The sequence below is a fragment of the Phacochoerus africanus genome, chromosome 9 (genome assembly GCF_016906955.1).
Source record: "Phacochoerus africanus isolate WHEZ1 chromosome 9, ROS_Pafr_v1, whole genome shotgun sequence".
NCBI lineage: Eukaryota > Metazoa > Chordata > Mammalia > Artiodactyla > Suidae > Phacochoerus > Phacochoerus africanus.
This window is the reverse complement of record NC_062552.1, coordinates 81,948,736-81,973,658: the sequence shown is the minus strand read 5'-3', so window position 1 is coordinate 81,973,658 and position 24,923 is coordinate 81,948,736. Positions and strand designations below refer to the sequence as shown.

General features: G+C 36.0%; 1 pseudogene; it reads right to left on the bottom strand.

The window, feature by feature from the left end:
- Positions 1 to 12,778: 12,778 nt before the first annotated feature.
- On the bottom strand, positions 12,779 to 13,726 carry LOC125135007 (olfactory receptor 4F3/4F16/4F29-like; annotated as a pseudogene).
- Between the last annotated feature and the right edge of the window lie 11,197 nt (positions 13,727 to 24,923).

Here is a 24,923-nt window from a genome sequence, read left to right as displayed (position 1 = left end):
AAGGGAAAAACAAAAAATCACGTATGAGGGAATTCCCCTAAGGGTAACAGCTGCTCTCTTAGCAGAAAATCTACAAGCCAGAAGGGAGTGGCAAAATATATTTGAGGTGATGAAGAGAAGGAACCTAGAACCAGAATACACTTCCCAACAAAGCTCTCATTCAGCTTTAATGGAGAGATCAAAAGCTTCACAGACCAGCAAAAGCTAAGTAAATTCAGCACCTCTGAACCAGCTCTACATCACTGCTAAAGGAAATTCTCCAAGTATAAAAGGAAAAGCCACAACCAGAAACAAGAGTATTAAAAATGAAAAACCTCACTGGTAAAGGAAAGATAATTTTAAAGTAGGAAATCACCCACTGGTGAATATGATACATAAACTAGCAAGCATGAGAAGAGGAGAAGATAAATGTAGAATGTTGAAAATGTATTTGAAAGTAAGGAGACCAACAAGACAAAGGAATTCTGCAAATATGTAGATGGATGTATCAAAAGGTATGAACCACTAGTCAAATAACTATAGTGGTCACACACTTAAAAAAGAAAAACCAAGCCAAACAACACTAAACATGGTCTGAAAATATCAAGAAAATACAACAAAAAGGGGAAGGAAAAAAAAGACTCAAAATAGCAATCCCACCCCCCAAAATTTAAGTAAATGACAATAAGTACATACTTATTCACAACTACATTGAATGTAAATGGATTAAACTCTCAAACTAAAATAAAAAGACTTGCTGAATGGATTCAAAAGCAAGACCCATATATATGCTATCAACAGGAGACCTATTACAGATCTAAGAACACATACAGACAATGTGAGGGGATGGAAGAAAATATTACATGCAAATGGAAATTATACAAAAGCAGAGTATCAATATCATGTCAGATAAAATTGGTTTTAAAATAAAGAAGGTCACAAGAAACAAAGAAGGACATTTGATAATGATCAAATGATCAAATAAGAATAAGTAAAAATTTTAAATATATATGCACCCAACAAAAGGGCTGCACAAAATATTAGGCAACTACTAAGAGCCATAAAACAGGAAAATGACAGTGACGCATTTATAGTGGGGGCCTTTAACACCTCACTTACAGCAATGGACGGATCAACAAGATAGAAAAGCAACAAGGAACAACAGGTCCTAAATGATACACTAGACCAAATAGACTCATCTGATACTTACAGGATTTTTAACCCAAAGCAGCAGAATATACTTTCTTCTCAGGGCGTATGAACATTCTCTAGGCTAGATCACATCTTGGGCTAAAGATCAAGCCTTGATAAATTTAAAATAATTGAGGTTATTTCAAGCATTTTCTCTGATCACAATGATATGAGACTAGAAATCAACTACAAGAAAAAAAAATAGCAAAAACAACAAACACATGGAAGCTAAACAATATGCTACTAAACAATCACTTGATCATTGAAGAAATCAAAGAGGAAATTAAAAGATAAAGAGACAACTGACAATGAAGATACAACAATAAAAAACCTATGGGGAAGAGGAAAAAACATTTCTGAGAGGGAAGTTAATAGCAATATGATCTAGTCTCAGGAAAGAATAAACAATGCAAATGAATAACCTAACCATACAACTTTAACATCTAGAGAAAGAAGAACAAAGCCCAAAATTTGTAGAAGGAAAGGAATCATAAAGATTAGAGCAGAAATTAATAACAGAGACAAATAAATCTATTGAGAAGATCAATGAACCAAGAGTTGGTTCTTTGGAAAGATCTACAAAATTTATAAACTCTTAGTCAGATTCTTCAAGGCAGAAAGAAGACATTCAAATCAATAAAATTAGAAATGAAAAAGGAGAAGGCACATCTGACACAGTAGAAATTCAAAGGATCATGAGAGACTACTATGAGTAACTATATGCAAATAAAAATGGACAACCTAGCAGAAATGGACAGATTCTTACAAAGGTACAACTTACCAAGACTGAGCCAGAAAGAAATAGAAAATATGAATAGACCAATTACAAGGGCTAAAATTGACAATGGGATAAAAAACTTCCAAAAGAAAAAAAAAAGTCTAGGACCTGAAGGCTTCACAGCTCAGTTCTACCAAACATTCAGAGAAGAGTTAACACCTCTTCTTCTGAAACTTTTCCAGAACACTCCAGAGGAAGTAACACTCCCAAGCTCATTCTATGAAACCACCATTATTACCCTGACACTAAAATTAGACAAAGATACCACAAAAAAGAAAATAACAGGCCAATATCACTAATGAACTTAGATGCAAAAATCCTCAACAAACTATTAGCAAACTGCATACAGATATACATTTAAAAGGTCATAAATCCTACCACCATCAAGTAGGATTTATCCCAGGATGAAAGGATTTTTTTAATATCTGCAAATCTATCAATATGCTACACCACATTATCATACTTAAAAACCATATGATCAACTCAATAGATTCAGAAGATGGTTTTGACAAAATTCAATAGCTATTCCTGATAAAAGCTCTCCAGATATTGAGCAGATAGAGGAACTACCTCAATTTTAAAATCCATTTATGACAAACCCAGAACTACCATCATTCTCACTGGTGTAAATCTGAGAGCATTTCCACTAAGATCAGGAACGAGAAAAGGATGTCCTCTTTCATCAATGTTAATCAACATAGTCTTGGAAGTCCTAGCCATGGCAAAGAAGAAAAATAAACAAAATGAATCCAAATTGGAAAAGAAGAAGTAAAACTATCACTGTTTGCAGATGACATGATTCTATACCTAGAAAATCCTAAAGACACTACCAGAAAACTATTAGATCTCATCAGTTAATTTGGAAAGTTACAGGATACAAAAATAATACACAGAAATCTATTGTGAAATACTAACTATCTAGAATCTAAGTATTTAGAATCTATTGCTAAATTCTAAATACTAACAATGAAAGATCAGAAAGAGAAATTATGGAAACAATCCCATTTATCATTGCATCAAAAATAATAAAACACCTAGGAATAAATCTACCTCAAGAGACATAAGACCCGTACCCTGCAAAGTATAAGACACTGATGAAAGAAATCAAAGAAGACATGAATTGGTGAAAAAATATACTATGCTCTTGGATTAGAAGAATCAATATAGTCAAAATACAATACTACCTAAGGCAATCTACAGATTCAATGCAATCCCTTTCAAATTATGAATGACCTACACAGAACCAGAACAAAATATTTTAAAATTTGTAAGGAAACACAAAAGACCTCGAATATCCAAAGAAATACTGAACAAAAAAATAACTGGAGGAATCAGGATCCCTAACGTCAGACTCTACTACAAAGCTACAGTCATCAAGATGGTATGGTACTGGGACAAAAATAGAAATATAAATCAATGGAACAGAATAGAAAGCCCTGAAGTAAACCCACACATATATGGCAAATTCATATATGAGTAAAGAGGCAAGAACATACAGTGGAGGAAAGATCCTCTCTTCACTAAATGGTGCCAAGAAAACTGGATAATTGCATGTAAGAGAATGAAATTAGAACACTGTTTAACACCATACATAAAAATAAACTCAAAATGGATTAAAGATTTCCACTATAAAACTCCTAGAGGAAAACGTGGGTAGAATGCTCTTTGACATAAATCACAGCAACATCTTGTTTGATCCACCTCCTGGAATAAAGACAATAAAGGCACAAATAAACCAATGGGACCTAATTAAACTCAAAAGATTCTGTAAACAGAAAAATGAAAAGACAACCCATGCAGTGGGAGAAAACTTTTGCATATGACACAACTGCCAAAGGTTTAATCTCCAAAATATACAAATAACTCAACAACAGCAAAAAAAAAACAATTAAAAATGGGCAGAAGACCTCAATAGACAGTTCACTGAAGACCTACAGATGGAAAGAAAACAAACAAAAAGATGCTTAACATCACTAATTACTAGAGACATGCAAATAAAATCACACCGGTTAGAGTGGCCATCAAACAAGTCCACAAGGAACAAATGCTGGAAAGAATGTGGAGAAAAGGGAACCCTCCCATACTGTTGGTGGGGATGTAAATTGGTACAAACATTAAGGAAAACAGTATGGAAATACCTCAGAAAACTAAATATACAACTATATATGGCCCGACAATTCCACTGCTAGGCATATATCCAGACAAAATTTTCATTAAAAAATAAACATGCCCTTGTCTGTTGCATCATTTGAAGTTATTTTATACCAAGTGGGTATAGAGGTTACATTCCTGAACATAATCAAAGCCATTTATGACAAACGCACAGAAATGTAATACTCAATGGGGAAAAACTGAAAGCCTTCTCACTCAAATCTGGAACAAGATAGGGATGCCCACTCTCACCAGTGCTATTCAACATAGTACTGGAAGTCCTAGCCACAGCAATTAGACAAACAAAAGATATAAAAGGCACCATTATAGGAAGTGAAGAAATAAAACTGTCACTGTATGCAGACGACATGACACTATACATAGAAAACCCTAAGGACTCAACCCCAAAACTACTTGAACTGTTTTATAAATTCAGCAAAGTAACAGGATATAAGATTAATATTCAGAAGTCAGTTGCATTTCTGTATACCAGCAATGAACTATTAGAAAAGGAATACAAAAATACAATACCTTTTAAAATTGCACCGCACAAAATCAAATACCCAACAGCAAAAAAGCCAATCAATCAATGGAAAAATGGGCAAAAGACATTTCTCCAAGGAAGATATACAGATGGTCAGCAAACACATGAAAAAATGCTCAGCACCGCTGATTAAAAGAGAAATGCAAATCAAAACTACCATGAGATACCACCTCACACCAGTCAGAATGGCCATCATTAATAAGTCCACAAAGAAAAAGTGCTGGAGGGGGTGTGGAGAAAAGGGAACCCTCCTGCACTGTTGGTGGGAATGTAAACTGGTACAGCCACTGTGGAGAACAGTTTGGAGATACCTTAGAAACCTATACATAGAACTTCCATATGACTCCACAATCCCACTCTTGGGCATATATCCAGATGAAACTCTACTTAAAAGAGACACATGCACCCGCATGTTTGTTGCAGCACTATTCACAATAGCCAGGACATGGAAACAACCCAAATGTCCATCGACAGAGGATTGAATTCGGAAGAGGTGGTATGTATACACAATGGAATACTACTCAGCCATAAAAAAGAATGACATAATGCCATTTGCAGCAACATGGATGGAACTAGAGACTCTCATCCTGAGTGAAATGAGCCAGAAAGACAAAGACAAATACCATATGATATCACTTATAACTGGAATCTAATATCCAGCACAAATGAACATCTCCTTAGAAAAGAAAATCATGGACTTGGAAAATAGACTTGTGGCTGCCCGACGGGAGAGGGAGGGAGTGGGAGGGATCAGGAGCTTGGGGTTATCAGATACAACTTAGAATAAATTTACAAGGAGATCCTGCTGAGTAGCATTGAGAACTTTATCTAGATATTCATATTGCAGCAGAACAAAGGGTGGGGAAAAAATGTATACGTGTAAGGATAACTTGATGCCCTTGCTGTAGTGTGGGAAAATAAAATCAAATAAATAAAAAATATTTAAAAATAAAAACAAACAAACAAAAACAACAACAACAAAAAATAAATATGCACTTCTATGTTCATAACAGTATTATTCACAATAGCCAAGATATGGAAACAATCTAAATGCCAATTTATGATGAATGTATTAGGAAGATGGGGTAGATATATACAATGGGATACTACTCAGCCATAGTAAATGAAAAATAATGCCATTTGCAGCTACATGGGTGGAACTATAGACTCTCATACTGAATGAAATAAGTCAGGAAGAGAGATACCATATGGTATCACTTTATGTGCAGTCTAAAATGTGGCACAAATATCTAACTACAAAACAGAAAAGGTCAGACATGTAGGAATGACTTATGTTTGCTGGGGTGGAGGGTGAGGGAGTGGGATGGATTGGGAGTCTGTATTTAGTAGATGAAAACTGTCCCATTTGAAGTGGAGGGGCAATGAGATCTTGCTGAAGAGCAAAGAGAACTATATATCTAATCACTTGTGATGGAACACAATGGAGGATAATATGAGAAAAAAATGTATGTATGAATGGGTCACTCTGCTGTACAGCAGAACTTGACATAACATTGTAAGTCAACCAAAATCAAAAATTAAAAAAGAAAACAAAGTCAACAACAACAAAAAAACCAATCAAAGAAAGAATCTGACTGCAGTCACTGTGGAGGCTCAGGTTTAATCCCTGACGTGGTGCAGCTGCAGTTGCAGCACAGGTTTCAGCTGCAGTTGGGAGTCATTCCTTGGCCCAGGAACTTCCATATGCTGTGGGTTTATTTATTTACTTTTATTTCTCCAATACATTATTTTTTTTTCTACTGTACAGCATGGTGACCCAGGTACACATACATGTATACATTCTGTTTTCTCACATTATCATGCTCCATCATAAGTGACTAGACATATTTCCTAGTGCTACACAGCAGGATTTCATTGCTAAACCATTCCAAAGGCAATAGTCTGCATCTATTAAACCCAAGCTGCCAATCCATTCCACTCCCTCCCCTCCCCCTTGGCAACCACAGTCTATTCTCCAAGTTCGTGATTTTCTTTTCTGTGGAAAGGTTCCTTTGTGCCCTATATTAGATTCCAGATATAAGTGATATCATATTGTATTTGTCTTTCTCTTTCTAACTTCACTAAGGATGAGAGTCTCTAGTTCCAACCATGTTGCTGCAAATGGCATTATTTTGTTCTTTTTTTGGCTGAGTAGTATTCCATTGTGTGTATATACCACATCTTCCTTTTTTTTTAACCAAATTCTAAGAGACTAATACAGTTTCATAGAAATTTATTTTTATTTTTAATTACTCAAATGAATTTATCACATCTGCCTTTTTATAATGATCATAATAATCTGATTTCACAGGATTTCCATCCCACAGCCCAAGCACATCCCCCCACCCCCCAAACTGTCTCCTCCAGAGACCATAAGTTTTTCAATGTCTGTGAGTCAGCATCTGTTCTGCAAAGAAGTTCAGTCTGTCCTTTTTTCAGATTCCACATGTCAGTGAAAGCATTTGATGTTGGTGTCTCATTGCATGCCTGAATTCACTTAGCATGATAATTTCTAGGTCCATCCATGCTGCTAAAAATGCTCGTATTTCATTCCTTTTAATGGCTGAGTAATATTCCATTGTGTATATGTACCACCTCTTCTTGATCCACTCCTCTGTCGATGGACATTTAGGTTGTTTCCATGTCTTGGCTATTGTAAATAGTGCTGCAATGAACATTGGAGTACATGTGTCTTTGCAAGTTGTGGTTTTCTCTGGATAAATGCTCAAAAGTGGGATTGCTGGATCAAATGGTAGTTCTATTTTTAGTTTTCTGAGGAATCTCCATACTGTTTTCTGCAGTGGTTGCACCAATTTACAATCCCACCAACACCACATCTTCCTAATCCAATCATCTGTTGATGGACATTTGGGTTGTTTCCATGTCTTGGCCATTGTGAATAGAGCTGCAATGAACATGTAGGCTCATGTGTCTTTTTCAAGGACTGTTTTGTCCGAATATATGCACAAGAGTGGGACTGCTAGGTCATATGGTAGTTCTATGTATAATTTTCTAAGGTACCTCCATACTGATTTCCATAGTGTTTTACCAGCTTCCATTCCCACCAATAGTGCCGGAAGGTTCCCTTTCTCCACACCTTCTCCAGCATTTGTTATTTGTGGACTTATTTATGATGGCCATTCTGACTGGTGTGAGGTGGTATTTCATGGTAGTTTTTATTTGCCTTTGTCTACTAATCAATGATGTTGAGCATTTTTTCAAGTGCTTGTTGGCCATCTGTATTTTTATTTTTTTAAAATTAAATGAACTTTATTAGTTGTATAACCATCATTGCTACCTAATTTTAGCACACTTCCATCCCAAACCCCCAGGCCATTTCTCTCCCTCAATCTTATCCCTTGGTAATCATAAGTTTTTCAAATTCTGGGAGTCTATTTCTGTTCTGCGTCCTTTTTAATGACTCCATATGTAAGTGATAGCATATGATGTTTATCTCCTATTGTCTGACCAATACTCATTTCTGATAAAAACCCTACAGAGGAGTTCCCGTCATGGCTCAGTGGTTAATGAACCCAACTAAGAACCATGAGGTTGCAGGTTCGATCCCTGGCCTTGCTCAGTGGGTTAAGGATCCAGCATTGCCGTGAGCTGTGGTGTAGGTTGCAGATGCAGATTGGATCCCACATTGCTGTGGCTCTGGCGTAGGCCGGTGGCTACAGCTCCAATTTGACCCCTAGCCTGGGAACCTCCATATGCCGCAGAAGCAGCCCAAGAAATGGCAGAAAGACAAAAAAAAACAAAACTTACCTACAGAAAGTGGGAACAGAGGAAACTTACTTCAACATAGTAAAGGCCATGTAGGACAAACCCACAGCTAATATCATTTTTAACAGTGAACAGCAGAAAGCATTTCAGGAACAAGATCAAGAACAAGACAAGGATGTCCACACTTATTACTTTTACTCAACACAGTTTTGGATGTCCTAGCTATGGTGATCAGAGAAGAAAAGGATATTAAAAAAATCAAAATTTTAAAAGGAGTAAAATGGTTGCAGTTTGCAAATAACATGATACTATACACACAAAATCCTAAAGAGGCTATCAGAAAACTACTAGAGCACAGCAATGAATTCAGCAAAGTTGTAGAATACAAAATTAATACAAAAATTTCTATCCACTAACAATGAATGATCAGAAATAGAATTTGAGGAAACAATCCTATTTACCACCACATCAAAAAACAAAATACCTAGGGATAAAGCTGCCTAAAGGGAAAGAAGACCTGTATTTTAAAATTATAAGATGCTAATCAAAGGAATCAAAAATGACACAAACAGATGGAAAGACATACCATGTTCTTGAATTATTAGTATCAATTTTGTCAAAAATGACTATACTACTCATGGCAACCTACAGATTCAATTCAATCACTATCAAATTACCATTGACATTCTTCACAGAACTAAAACAAAATATTTTAAAATATGTATGGAAACACAAAAAACCTAAATAGCCAAAGAAATCTTGAGAGAAAAAAACAGCTAGAGGAATCAGGCTCCCTGACTTCAGATTATACTACAAATCTACAGTCATCAAAACAGTAGGGTACTTGCAGAAAAGCAGAAATATAGATCAGTGGAACAGGATAGAAAGCCCAGAAAAAAACACATGCACTTACAGTCAGTTAATTTATGAAAAAGGAAACAAGAATACAAATGGAGGAAAAACAGTCTCTTCAGTAAGCGCTTCTGGGAAAACTGGAGAGCTACATGTAAAAGAAAGAAATTAGAACATTCTCTAATGCCATACAAAAAAAAAACTCAAAATGGATTAAGGACCCAAACATAATGCCAGATACTATAAAACTCCTAGAGGAAAACAAAGGCTGAACACTCCCTGGAATAAACCACCACACTGTCTTCTCAGATCAGTTTCCTAGAGTAATGGTAACAAAAACAAAAATAAACAAATGGAAGCTAATTAAACTTGAAAGTTTTTGCACAGCAAAGGAAACCATAAACAAAATGAAAAGAAAACCCACAGAATGGGAGAAAATATTTGCAAAACAAGTGACTGAGTAGGGATTAATCTCCAAAATATACCAAGACCTTATGCAGCTCAATATGAACAAACAAACAGACACTAACAGCCCAATCAAAAATTGGGCAGAAGGGAGTTCCAGTTGCATCTCAGTGGAAATGAACCCATCTAGTATCCATGAGGACAGTCGTTTGATCTCTGGCCCTGCTCAGTTGGTTAAGGATCTGGCATTGTTGTGGCTGTGGTGTAGGCCAGTAGCTGCAGTTCCAATTAGACCACCAGCCTGGGACATTTTATATGCCATGGGAGCAGCCCTAAAAAGACCAAAAGAAAAGGGGGTAGAGTACCTAAATAGATATTTCTCCAAAGAGGACATACGGATGGCCAGAAAACACATGAAAATGTGCTCAACATCACTAATTACTAGAGAAATGCAAATCAAAACTACAATGACAAATACAGTATATCATATATCTAGAATCTAATACATGGCAGAAATGAACCTATCTACAGAAAAAAACAAACTAATGGGTATGGAGAATAGACTGGTGATTGCTGAGGTGGAGGGGAAGGGGAAAGGTTGGGATGGACTGGGAGTTTGTGGTTGGTAGATGCAAACTATTGCATTTCGAGTGGATAGACAATGAAATCATGTTGTGTAGACAGGATACTGTATCCAGTCATGTGTGATGGAACATGATGGAGAATATGTACATATACATGTATGACTGGGTAAGATAAGATAAAGAATGTACGTATATATGTATGACTGGGTCACTTTGCTGTACAGTAGAAACTGACAGAACATTGTAAATCAACCATAATTTTAATTGTTGAAAAATTATGGAACACATAGTTATTTTTTTTCCTTTTGTTTTAATGGTCACACCTGTAGCATATGGAAGTTCCCAGGCCAGGGGTCAAATCAGAGCCACATCTGGGGCCTATGCCATAGCCACAAGAATACCATATCCAAGCCACATCTGCAACCTACGCTATAGCTTAGGGCAATGTTGAATACTCAACCACTGATCAAATCCAGGGATCAAATCTGCATTCTCGGAGAGACAATATTGGGCCCTTAACCCCATGAACCATAATGGGAATTCCTGTAAAGTTATTTGTTAATCATTTGGAATTATAATTCTGACTGTTCTGACTAGAATATAACTTCTAAATTTTTAGTTGTTTTAAAACTTTGGTTTAGTGTGAACAAAATCCTTAGGGGACATTTACTGGAGAAGTTTTAAGTAAGAATGAGTAATGAAACACTGGTCATGGAACGTGTGTGTTGCTTCACTTGTAACTGTACAGAGTGTCTATAAACTTTGGATCATGTTAGAAAGTGTGCTTCTTAATTGCTACTTAGGAATAATGTTTACTACCTTGAAGTGAGTGTAAATAGGGTGTTTGTGGCAGTAGAGGGTTATATTTTGAGTGTTCCTGAGCTTTGTTAGTCAATAACCAATTATATATGACAGACAAGTCTCAATTGCCCACCTTCAAGTTGACAAAGACTCTGTCCTTTACCAAATATTAGTCATGCTCCTTTGAGCCCACTTCTCCACTAGGCCTCAACTAAGCTTCATCCTCACTGGGCTTGCAGAGGCCAGATATAGGAATAATCCTGCTAAATTAGTTTAGAGGAAATTCCCCAGCCTTTGTATCTAATAAAATTTCTACCCCCCTACTCTTGATGTCTGACCACCCTGGCTTGCCCTTAACGTGAACCTTGTTTGGTCCATTCAGCAAGAATTCTCCATACCTTTAGTGTCTCCTCTTAGCAATTTCATCCTCCCAACCACCCCCAACCCTGATACACAGAAGGATCTGTGGCACTTTGGCTATAAATTCCCACTTTTTCTAATTGCATTGGAAGTAGAACCCATTCCACTTCTATACTGAGATCTCTTCTCCCCTATTGGAATAGCTCCCAATTAAAATAAACTTTTTGCCCTGTAAACTGTCATGCTCTTTTTTTCATTATTGTCTGTCTTTCTTCCTTTTCTTTCTTTCTTCCTTTCTTTCTTTCTTTCTTTCTTTCTTTCTTTCTTTCTTTCTTTCTTTCTTTCTTTCTTTCTTTCTTTCTTTCTTTTTTAGAGCACTGTGTATGAAACAAATTTAGTTACTGCAGTTGATGTCATAAAATGAATGACTGAATCTGTATTAAAAGTATTATAGCACCCCCCCCAACCAAAAAAGATTAACAATGTAAGGTAATAGGATCTGGTCTTGTTCCAAGGGGAAGAAAGAATAAATTTATCCTAAGATAAAAGTATCCATTTATTCCAAAATATGAAAGAAAACAGTAAGAGACAAAACACAGTTAGTGGAGATTAAAAGCTATAGAAGTTTCAAGAAGTAAAATCTGGGAGTTTCCATTGTGGTCAGTGGTAATAAACTTGACTAGGATCCATGAGGATGTGGTTTCAATTCCTGGCCTTGCTTAGTGGGTTAAGGATCCGATGTTGCTGTGGCTATGTGTAAGCTGGCAGCTACAACTCTGATTCAACCCCTAGACTGGGAACTTGCATATGCCACAAATGGGGCCCTAAAAGGACCAAAAACAAAACAAAAAAAAGAAGTAATTTCTGTTTGCCTTGGTCATATATACTCATATCTAAATATAAGTAATAAATATTTAAATAATGAGAATGAAAGTAAAAACTGATATATGTTAATATTTTGGTAAAATTTGCATAGCTGAACTTTGATGTGTTTATTATTTAAAACTTAGTAATACTTTAACACCAAATACTATATTGACAGAAGACTAAAATGCGGTTTTCTCTGTTGGAATGACACGACAAATTCATCCTGGTGTATTTGTTCTGCTCGTGACTGAAAGAAGTAAATATTATTCTTTACCATGTGTAATATTCTTAGTTATCAGGGATTCTTTAGCTAACAAGTATGATTGCTTATGCCTTATGCTCACTTTACATGCTCCATTACTTTTTTTTTTTCTTTTCAGTGTTTAATGGCTCTCCCTCCTAAATGAAAGACAAAATAGACTTGATATCAGCATGCATAATAACTTTTTTAAGTGCAAAAAGAAAAGTTTTTTTTTCTAGGTTTAACCATTAGTAATGAACATCAGTAACCAGCAGGTGTCTTCACAATACAGGAATCACTTAAGAGATCTTCCTATAACTCACTAGCTGCCTGCATACTCTGCTCATTGCCACCTTCATTTCTTGATTCCTGAATGTGTAAATAACAGAATTCAGGAAAGGAGTGAGAACTGCATCAAAGATGGCCAGAAACTTATCCAGGGGTATGGAGGGGGATGGCCATGTATAGAAAAATATCAGAGGACCAAAGAATAAGATGACCACAGTGATGTGAGCTGACAGTGTGGACAGAGCCTTGGATGAACACAGTGAAGACTGTTTCTTAACAGTGAGAATGATGACTATATAGGAAATGATCAGAATGAAGAAGGAGCCAACAGAGATGAATCCATTGTTGGCCATGACCATGAACTCTAGTTGATCTGCGTCTATGCAGGCAAGTTTGATGAACTGAGGAAGGTCACAGTAAAAGCTGTCCAACACATTAGGCCCACAGAAGGGTAAGTTTACCACAAAAGCCAGTTGGAGTGTATAAGGCCAGTCATCATCCAGGCAGCCACTAAAAGGAAGATGCACAATCTTGGGCTCATGATGGTCAGATAATGGAGAGGTTGACATATGGCAACATATCTGTCAGACCATGGCTATAAGTAGCACCATCTCCATACCACCAATGATGTGGATGAAGAAGATTTGAGCAATGCAGCCACTGAAGGGGATGACTTTATGTTTCCTGAAAAGGTCATAAATCATCTTGGGAGAAGTGACAGAAGAAACTCCCGTGTCAATGAAGGAGAGGTTGGCCAACAAAAAGTACATGGGGGAGTGTAAGTGAGGGTCGGAAGTCACAGTGAGCATAATGAGGGAGTTTCCCATCATGCTTGTCATGTAAAACATGGAAGAGAACACAAAGAGGAGAAGTTGGATCTCCTATGAATTGGTGATTCCCAGGAACACAAACTCTGACACCACAGACTGATTTGCTCCATCCATGGGCTTCCTTACCATTTTTACTAGAAGGATGACAATAGGAAAAAATGTAAATGATGGTAATTACATTAATAAACTAGAAGAGTGGTTAAAGGTATGAAAGCCTACTACACAATAGTGTTAAAACTGACCCAACATGCTTATGGCCTCTAAAATGGGCTCATACCGAGAAATGAGTGGCTGTCATGTGGAGCTGTTCTTACCACCAAATTGTCTCTACCTTTAATATTTAACACCCTTTGCTTTCTCCCATGGTTAATGCCCTCTAACTCATGAGATACAAGCTGGTCAACAAGAGTAATAGAATTTCAACCCTCAGTTTTTTATTTTTAGTTCAAATATCCCCTAATCTGACCCCAGTCACAGAGAACTAATTACTATTTCAATCTCTTCCAAGAATGTAAACCTTATCTGGTACCACTTATATGTTTAGGAGATCTATAAAGTTTTGTTTTACTATTATTAGCATTTTTAACCATTTTTTTGTTTTTGTTTGTTTTTGTGTAGTGCAATGGACTGAGGACAGTTCTAACTCATCAAGTAGACTCTAAGCTTCTTTTTTTGTGTGTGTGTGTCTTTTTGCCTTTTCTAGGGCCACTCCCGTGGCATATGGAGGTTCCCAGGCTAGGGGTCTAATTGGAGCTGTAGCCACCGGCCTATGCCACAGCCACAGCAACATGGGATCTGAGCCACATCTGCAACTCACACCACAGCTCATGGCAATGCCGGATCCTTAACCCACTGAGCAAGGCCAGGGATCAAACCTGCATGGTTCCTAGTCGGATTCGTTAACCACTGAACCACGATGGGAACTCTAGACTCTAAGCTTCCAGAAGTCAGGGATTTTGACTCATTCATATTTGGATTCCCTGAAGCAGACAAAAAGTGGCCCACACATAGAGGTGGCATGCCAATTTATATCACACTAGGAACAGAGTTTGTGATTCAGTATTTGAAAACTTCTCTAGCAATTTGATATGTAGTGACTCCAAGTTTATGATTTCACATTTTATAAAACTAATAGTTTCTGAAGGACTAGAAATTAAAGAAGAAAATCTTATCTTTCAACACAGGTAATTTTAGGAACACTTCGTACATGACCTGAAAATCTTAAAACAATGAAATGCATATTGTAGTAGAAACCATATTGTACAAATCTCTAATAGGAAAAGGACTTGTTCCATTACCTTGTAATTATTAACTCTTAGTTAGAAATACATCATAGTTTATCAAAAGGAATATGGGTTTGGATTTACATTTCAAGATTTATATTAATGTTTGTCCATTTATAGCTTTATCTTGTGCAAGTTACTTTAACTCTTTGAGCTTCAGTTTATTTATCTATGAAATTTTAATTAGTAAAATAACTAATACCTCTTAATCAAATGGCCATATTTGTAAATGTTATGTTTTCTTCTCCTTATTTAACCTGGCCTAAGAGTACTCAAAACATGAGAAACAGTGAATGAATAAGAAAATCAAACACTCCATTATATATTCTTTCCTCCTTTGTTATAGATGAGTTGACTGTAGATGCATGGGTTTAATTCTGGGCTTTCTATCCTGTTCCACTGATCTATATTTCTGTCTTTGTGCCAGTACCATATTGTTTTGATGATTGTTGCTTTGTAGTATAGTCTAAAGTCAGGGAGCCTGATTCCTCCAGCTCCATTTTTATTTTCAGGATGTCTTTGGCTATTCTGGGCCTTTTGTGCTTCCAGACAAACATTAAAATATTTTGTTGTACTGTGAAAAATGTCCTTACCACCTTACACCAGCCAGAATGGCCATCATCCAAAAATCTACAAACAATAAGTGCTGGAACGGGTGTGGAGAAAAAGGAACACTAGTACACTGTTGGTGGGAATGTAAATTGGTTCAACTACTATGGAAAACAGGATGGAGATTCCTCAGAAAACTAAACATAGAACTACCATTTGATCCAACAATCCCACTCCTGGGCATTTATCCAGAGAAAACCATGACTCGAAAAGACACATGTACTCCAATGTTCATTTCAGCACTATTTGCAATATCCAAGACACAGAAACAACCTAAATGTCCATCGACAGAGGAGTGGATCAAGAAGAGGTGGTACATATACACAATGGAATATTACTCAGCCATTAAAAGGAATGAAATACCAGCATTTTTAGCAACATGGATTGACCTAGAAATTATGCTAAGTGAAGTCAGCCATACAATGAGACACCAACATCAAATGCTTTCACTGACATGTGGAATCTGAAAAAAGGATAGAATGAACTTCTTTGCAGAACAGATACTGACTCACAGACTTTGAAAATCTTCAGGTTTCCAAAGGAGACAGTTCGCGGGTTGGGGGGATGTGCCTGGGTTGTGGGATGGAAATCCTATACAATTGGATTGTGATGATCATTGTATAAGTATAAATATAATAATTTCACTGAGTAATAAAAATTATTTTTTAAAAAAAGGGAATGGAAAGTCTAGGAAGGGGAAATGGTTGGAAATAGGGTTGTCAAGAGTTTCTGCTGTGTTGCAGCTGGTTAAGGATCCTGCCTTGTCTCTGGCAACACTGGTTCAATCCCCTGCCCTGTACTGTGGGTTGAAGATCTGGTGTTACCACAACTATGAAGTAGGTCAAAGCTATGGCTCAGATTTGATCCCTGGACCAGGAACTTCCATATGCCATGGTTGCAGTCAAAAAAGAAAAAAAAATAGGGTTATGATACTGTTTTCCAGTATTACAGAACACCATTGTGGGTTTTTTTTTTCCATTAAATAAACATTTGTTAAATATCTATGATATGGCAAATGCTACACAAAATTTTATGTCTGCCCTGAGGATACAGTGATGCAGACACAGTAATTTGTCCTTTGGCACTTAAAGTCTGACCATAAATAGAAACATCAAATTAATTTCAAGTGCTACAGGATGCAAGATAGGAAAACATAAACCAGTCTGGGTGTCAGAGAAGGCCTCCCTAAGGAAGTATTATTTAAAGTGAAAATGAGGAGTTCTCCTTGTGGCTCAGTGGAAAGGAACACAACTAGTACCCATGAGGATGCTGATTGCATCCCTAGCCTGGCTCAGTGGGTTAAGGATGTGGCATCGCCATGAGCTGTGGTGTAGGTCTCAGATGCAGCTTGGATCTGGCGTTGCTGTGGCTGTGGTATAGGCTGGTAGCTGTATCTCCGATTTGACCCTTAGCCTGGGAACCTCCATGTGCCATGGGTGCAGCCATAAAAAGCAAAAAAAAATTAAAAATAAACTGAAGTTGAATAGGATGCAGCCATTGGCTAAGCTGGGGAGAAGGTAATCCTATAAAAATTGGATTGTGATGATCATTGTACAACTATAAATGTAATAAATTCATTGAGTAATAAAAAATACATAAAAAAAGAAAATCAAACACTACTGATCAATGAGGAGCATCATAGTTTTATATCGGAAAATATTTTTCTATAAACAATTATGATACATATATAATTCACATTTTCATAGTGATGGAAAATTAAACTATCTTCTATAATTTTAATTGATTTGTTCTTAAAGAACACTGTATTCTTAGCAATACTTATCACAAATGCAATTTATTATTTGTTTAATTTCTTCTTCCCAACTAGGTTGCAAGCCCTAGAAAACCATAGACCACATCTGTCTTCTTCAATCCAATGTATTACATTTTATAATTGCAAATAATTATTTGCTAAAAGGGTAAATAAAATGTATAGGTGACCCTTGAACAGCATGGGTTTGAACTTTGTGAATCCATTTACAGTGGATTTTTTTAATGTATTATTTTCAACATATACAAAAATGTGTGCGTAGAACACTAAGACTTGTACTGAAGTGGGTATCCTATAGGCATAAGGTGCATAATATTTAATATAAAATTAATATGGTATTAGTTTTCTTACTCTTTTATAATTTTGTTTTCAAAAATTACTTTATCATACAGTATATCTTTATCTCTCTCACAACTGAATAAACTGTATTATCAGCCTATGGTCACAGATAAATATGGTCATACATAAAAAAAGTAGCAATGTTTCCAATACTAAGTTATGACTATGGTTTTAATGCTATATGCATAAAATTTTTTTATAATAATTCATTGCTTGTGTATATGCAAGGCTACTATGAAGCAACTGTATTGATTAACCTAGGCTACCATAAGGCAACCATATTGCTGCTTCTTCATTATCAGTACATAATTTGTTATAACTAAACATCAAGTTCTTCCATTCTTCATTTCATGTTTTATGTATAGTGTTAGTAATATGTGTAACATCTGCAGTGCATTTTATCCTATTAGACATATAGGTATAGGCATTGGCAGGTGATTTATCTTGTAAATAGATAGTGTAAACTTACAATACTGTAAAGGTGTTTTTTCTTCCTTATGATTTCTTAGTAACATTTTCTTTTCTCCCACTTACGTTATTGTATGAATATAGTATATAATACCTTTAATGTACAAAATATGTGTAAATACACTAGTTGTTATCTATAAGCCTTCCAGGGAACAATAGGCTAATAGAAATTAAATTCTGGGAGAACAAAAGTCATACATGTATTTTCCACTGCCCAGGGAGTTGCTGTCCACATCCCTAAGTTTTTCAAGGATCAAATGTATTTGCTTGTGTTAGACACTCACCTGGTGAGAAAAGAAGGAAAGTTCAAGAGGGTGGGGAAATTTCAGCAAAGTGAAATTTATGTCTGGAGGGAAACCCAAAGTAGGAATAAGACTAAAAGAAGTCTTCAGTCTAGTCAAAGAAAGTGAAATCAATGAGTTCCACTTTGGGATCTGCTGGTAAATTTAATGTCCCTTATTTAGGAAAATCATTAGTCATTATAGATCAGGAAATCAATACTCAAATAAACTAAAAAACCTGACCAAAACCATAAATGGACTTAGTGTTAGAGCTCATCTTAGAACATATATTCAAACTCTGATTTCCTGCTTTATTTTTTCCTTTATTCATGACTTCCTGAGGACACAACCTGAAAACACACACACACACACACACACACACACACAAGGCAGAGTGACAGTAGAAATTGTTGGGGAAAGATAAGCCCCTATTATAGCTGCTGATTACCATTTATTGTTATACTGGTTACTGCTGCCCTGGGTGCCATGATTAGTCACCCTTGACAAATTTCTATCACTAATTAAGGTACCTCAGTGTCCTGGGCAACTTAGTAGTCTGCTAAAACGTTTGCTCTTACTCTGCTTATTTGGACAAGTACTGTTATTTGGAACAGAAGGCTTTTTGGATGAACTCATGATACAAAATGCCAGTTTACCTTGTTGTACGCAAGCTCTCTCCAGAGGGACCTCAGACACCAGAAGGGGATCAGCATGAACTAATTACTTAGAAGTGTCCATAAAGTTTCCTGATTTTAAGTTCTACTTTCTTCATGAAATCACTCTTGATTCCTCCAAGCTGAGTAATTTCCTGTTTCTAGTGTTTCACTTTAACACCCCACATGGACCATGAGACAACTCCACCCATCATATTTATTTATAAACAGCACAGTGCCTAGAAGAGTGCTAGAGGACATAACAGGTCTTCAGTGAAAAGCTCATTCTAGTCAAAGTGTATTGAGGTAGATCACCAATCTCAAGGTGGATACAGGAACCCTAGGCTTCAACTGGGACTTCATATTAAAGACAGACCCTGTGTATGATTTCATCCTTCTTTGAATTTGTCTCTATTTTAGCTCTTATAGTATCTCATAACAGTTATTTTTATTATTTTTTAAAGAAGCTGCATGCAATTAAAAAAAATGAGTATAGGCTTCAGTATCTGAAAAAGCATATTTCATATTCTTCTACCTAATCATTTGGTGATTTGGGCAACATATATTTCATCTCTGAGCCCTTTTCCCATTTATAAAATAGAGAAAATTGATATCTTATAGAACTGAGAATGTGAGATAATATTTATCATCAAATACAATTAAGTCTTCCTCTTTGATGCCCTTGATAATGGAAATAACATAAATCTCTTCAGTGAGGTCATATGTTAGTAAATTATTGTAAATTAACAAAGCATAATGAATTATTTGTAAAGGAAACTGAATAAACCAGATTTACATCTATCATTATGAAAAAAATTAAAATATAATGATTTAAAGTATCAAATTACAAAATAATTCATGTTAAGTGATATAATTTTTGAATTAAAAACAAAAACTATTAAACAAACAAGTATGCAAATAAACAACTATAAACATTTAAAGAAGAAGGCTGTCCAACAACTTTAGTATAGTGATTTTCTCTGGGGAGGGTAAAAGGAATCTTATAGGATGAGTTAATTTAATCTTATTTGCAATGATTTAATTACCAAAAAATCTGATAAAAATGAACCAATGTACATTTTTAAATACTGAACACTGCCAATCACTTAATGTGGAATACTTTTTTATTTTTCTTTTTAGAGCTGCACCTGTGGCATAGAGAAGTTTCTAGGCTGGGGGTTGAATCCTAGCTACAGCTGTTGGCCTGCACCACAGCCACAGCAATGAAGAGCCTTAACCCACTAAGCAAGGCCAGGGATCAAACCCACATCCTCATGGATATGAGTTAGGGTCTTAACCTGCTAAGCCACTATGGGAGCGCACTTGAATACCTTTTAAATTAGTGAAATATGTCCCAATTTCTTTTTCTTTCTTTCTTTTTTTTTTTCGGCTTTTGTCTTTTTAGGATAGCACCCACAGCATATGGAGGTTCCCAAGATCGGGGTCCAATCAGAGCTACAGTTGCCGGCCTCTGCCACAGACACAGCAACATGGGATCTGAGCCGTGTCTGTGACCTACATCACAGTTCGTGGCAACGCTGTATCCTTAACCCACTTAGCGAGGCCAGGGATCAAACCCGCATCCTCATAGATACTAGTCAGGTTTTGTCAACCTCTGAGCCATGACAAGAATTCCCCAATTTCTTTTTTGATTTAGTGCATCTGTCATGTATCTATCCCTTTCTCTTCTCACTGCCCTTATTTTCATCAGTTTTTACTAGATCTACCACAAAATCTATTATGATCCTCTCTTTCAAGACTTTTTGCTGTTCTAACAAAATACAGCAGTTTTCAAAACAGACCCAGTCATAGTGTTAATGGGTCCTTTTCTTGCTTCCAGATAACCTTCAAAGTACTAAAAGAGCAATCAAAGCCCTTTGGTATCTGGTTCTTTTAAATCCCCTTTCCTCTTTCATTTTTCCTACTTCCTTTCTTGTACTCTATGACCTGACATCCCTTGATTATTATCTGACAATGACACACACTGCATGCCTGTTCTTCTTTCCTAATTCCCCTTCCACCATTCCACAATCTCCACCAGCTGCCCTTCTCTTTTCTTTGGAAGAGAAGTACAACCCACACCTCAAAGTAAACACATGCAATAATGGTTAGACTGCCTTTCCTACCACCTCTTCACAGTCTAAGCAGATTCATATTTTCTTTGTTTATTTTCCTATTCATAGCACTTTATTCATGCTCCAAAGCATCACTGATCACATAAATTTATGGTTAGTTTACAAGCAAATGCATTGACAAGAAGAATTGTGTTTATCCTTTTTTTGTAACATCAACTGCTAACACACACATACAATAAAGAGGGAGGGAGGGAGACACTAAAAATATTGCCTCTGTGAAAGTTGGTTAAAGATATCAGTGATACAAAAACTCTGATCTTAACACAATGAAGGTAGCCTTCAACATGGGAAAATCTGATTGCAATTCATATTTCAACATATATAGCATATTGTGTATTTATAATATAACAAGACATTTAGAAGAGGATATAATTGGATGCTTAAGACATTAAAATATGCCTGATTTATAACTGGTGGGATGCATAAAAAGCTGAGAAGAGTTCTGAAGATCCAAAAAAAAATAGAGACTAGATTATAAAAATGGAGAAGAATTAAGGAAAAAGAAACTATGCCAAAATGAAAACTAAAAATGAAGAAGAATTAAGGACCATATGTATATAAGGGCAAAGAAGAAAGAAAAGGCCTATTTAAACTGAGAGACAGTTTATGGAATAAGATTGTCATTACTTCCTACACTTCAGAAACTCTATAATCATGAACAAGTTTTAGTACTATGTCTGAGCTATCTTTTAAGTCCTTAGTCTCTTGGAAGCCTTTCTTCATAAACTTTTACCAGTTAAACATGTCATGTTAACAACTACAAGTTGTAAATTAATTTTCTCTTTGGATCTCCAATACCTTCCACTAATACATGGAAAATTTTGAAGAAAATGAGTTTACAGGGGAAGGAAATATAAATATGGAACCTAGCAGAACAATATCGACAGTTCTTTAGTTACATTGGAATGAGTACTGGGGGGAAAAAAAAGGTTAGAAGAAGTCAAAGATAAATTTTCCACAGATATACTAAAAGGAAGAGGAAATATATGAATATCAGAATATAGAAAAAATCAGATTTTGACGTGTAAATTTGTAGATTCTAGATGGACCCACCAGTATATGACCCCCAGTTCACCCGGAAGTCACCAAATACCTATAATCAACCTACTGAGAGATGATATTCTGAAACCGTATCCTCTTATAGAGAAAGTTGTTAGATTATTTTTCTCAAATGCATTAATGATAACCATTTATGTTAACAAATTATTTATGATGTAAAATAAAAGAACTAGCTCTTCACTTTTTATTTTGACTAAACCTTTCTCTTGACCCACATAGAATCAATCAATTTTCCAGAAACAGATTCCCAGATATTTTATATTCATAGATGAGAAAAATATTGGTAGCTGGGGTTCCAAATAATAGAATTATCAGGCTGAAAAGAGTCCTATAGACATCTCTTGGCCTTAAAAATCTAAACCATAATTCATATAAATTTCCCTCTCAATCTAAAAATATTGAGAGGCTATAACTTCCCTCAGATAAAATGTCCTGCATTTTATTTTAAAAATTGTCATAAATTCTTCTTCACAACTGCTTCTCCTAATTTAAGACCACTTCTTTAACTTGTTATAACCACATGCAACAGAAATAATTTTCAACGTTTTTTTCAGTTAAGGTTTTATGTACACAAACTCAACAAACTATATCACCCCTTAGCTTTCTGTTTTTCAGCACTCAAAAACTCAATTCCTTTCATGTTTTCTCTTAGGCTAACCTTCTCATCTACATCCCACCTTGCAAAAAAAAATCACAATTATCAACTTTCTCTAAAGTATCTGTATGCTACTTAGAGTTTAGAGACAAAATTAACAAATAAAATTCTAAAGTTGTAAAGCACTTAAGAAAGCAGAAGGACCAACTGATCTGGTAGTTTTCACTTTACTGTATACTTTCCACATACTATTTTGAGATGACATTTACTTTGGAAACAATTTAATCAGCTGTGGGCTTTTGCATATCTTTTCTATTCAGGTATCTTCCATTCAGACTTTTTTCATCTTGAAAATTTTGAAAGTACCTAATAAATTCACTTTCCTTGTCAGAGAAGAAAACTGATTTATACTCCATCTCTTTGAAAAACTAATGGAGATTACAAGAGTTCTTACTTTCTTACTTTCTTGTGTCACCTACTTTTCTTACCTTTTTAATCAAAACACAGAGGGTGAGAATCGTTTGTACCATCATCCTGGCAACAGAACATTAAACCCCAAACCTTATAAAACCATTTGTCTTTTCCTAATATATTTTGCATTACCTTAACACTGTGATTCCAGTTAAAAGTCAAAGTGACTTTACCTTCTCCAACATGTTCAATACCCCTTTCACATTTATTCTCCACTACTAGTCTACTTGTTACCTCAGATGCTAGCTACCCTGCTTAAGGATAACACTAATGTATTTGAAGATATGACTCATGTCCATAGCAGTTCATGTCTGACCCTAGAGGTACTCTATTTATTACTAAATTGATCCCCATTCTCCTATTTTACCTGGACAATGGAAAAATCCTCCTCATAGAGTCTTAGATTTTCTTGAGTTCCCTAACACAAAGTGCCATAAAATCTTGCCATTGTGGAAATAATGCTAATTAACAGCTCTGGAGGACAGTGACCAAGTGATACTGCAAAGACTGGAGTTTAGAAGGAGTTCATGTATCAAGGGACTTTACCCCCTAGGGACCTATTTGGTTTGACCAGAACAAAGTCCTAAAGACTCATAATTAGACACTAGAGACAAAGAGCAAACATGTTTATTAACATAGAAGGATAGAATACACTGTACTCAAGATTTTGTTACTGTGATTTAAAACTGTCAAATATTTCAATATATGGTTTATGGATTTCCATTTTTACTGTTAACCTAGTTCCAGCAATTGTCAAAGGAAAGCTCTTTTCCATGTACAATTTCACTTATACGAGGAGCTACAAGTTGTCAGAGGCCAGTCTTAGCTGTGTTCTCTATGGAATATTCTTCCATAGGGCACTAGGACCTCTGAACCCATTAAACCAAGGTATACAGGAATAGGAAGCATAAATTTCCATAGTAAGATTTGGTCCTATTTTTAGAGTGACTGTTTACATGTTGGGTTCATACATGCTGGCTATAGGACAGGAGGCAATATATATTAGCTACTGGTTCAAGTCATGTAGTGAATTAGATAAACAACATTGTAAACATGCAAAGTATTCACTTTCCAATTGATATAAAAGCTGAGTATTCACCAGGCCATCCCATCACCACACTGGTGAGTTGTTTCTTGGTTATGGAGCATGAGTAAATAAAGTAAATTCTTTGGGTGTGAGTCTGGTGGTCATACTTCATCTTCTGTAAAAATGTATCAAGAGCTGATATTTCATTGGAGACCATAGGAGCTGATAAAGCAGAAACGGTACTCTATAAGTCCATATGTAGTAGTGTCAGCAGAAGCCACATGATTGGGAAATGAAAATTAGTACTCAGCATAGATTTACATTACTATGAAGACAACTCTCTAATTCTTCCAAAAAAGTGGACAGTGAGTCTACTAAGAGCATGGTGAGGTGTGAAACTGCAGAATGTCCTGAGGCTTTACTTTTGCATCGGCAGTTTTTGCATTTAGCCATGATGATAGCCTGGTCACCCATAGTGAGCATAGACTTGTGTGGTGAAGTCTATGCCGAGACTCTACTTATGCTGCTATGGTCACTGTTTAGTACCGATTAAGAACGACTTAGTACATGATACTAATGAAGCAATATGAGGATAGCTGGGAAGAGGCTGATTTCCATCACAGAAGTAAGTCATC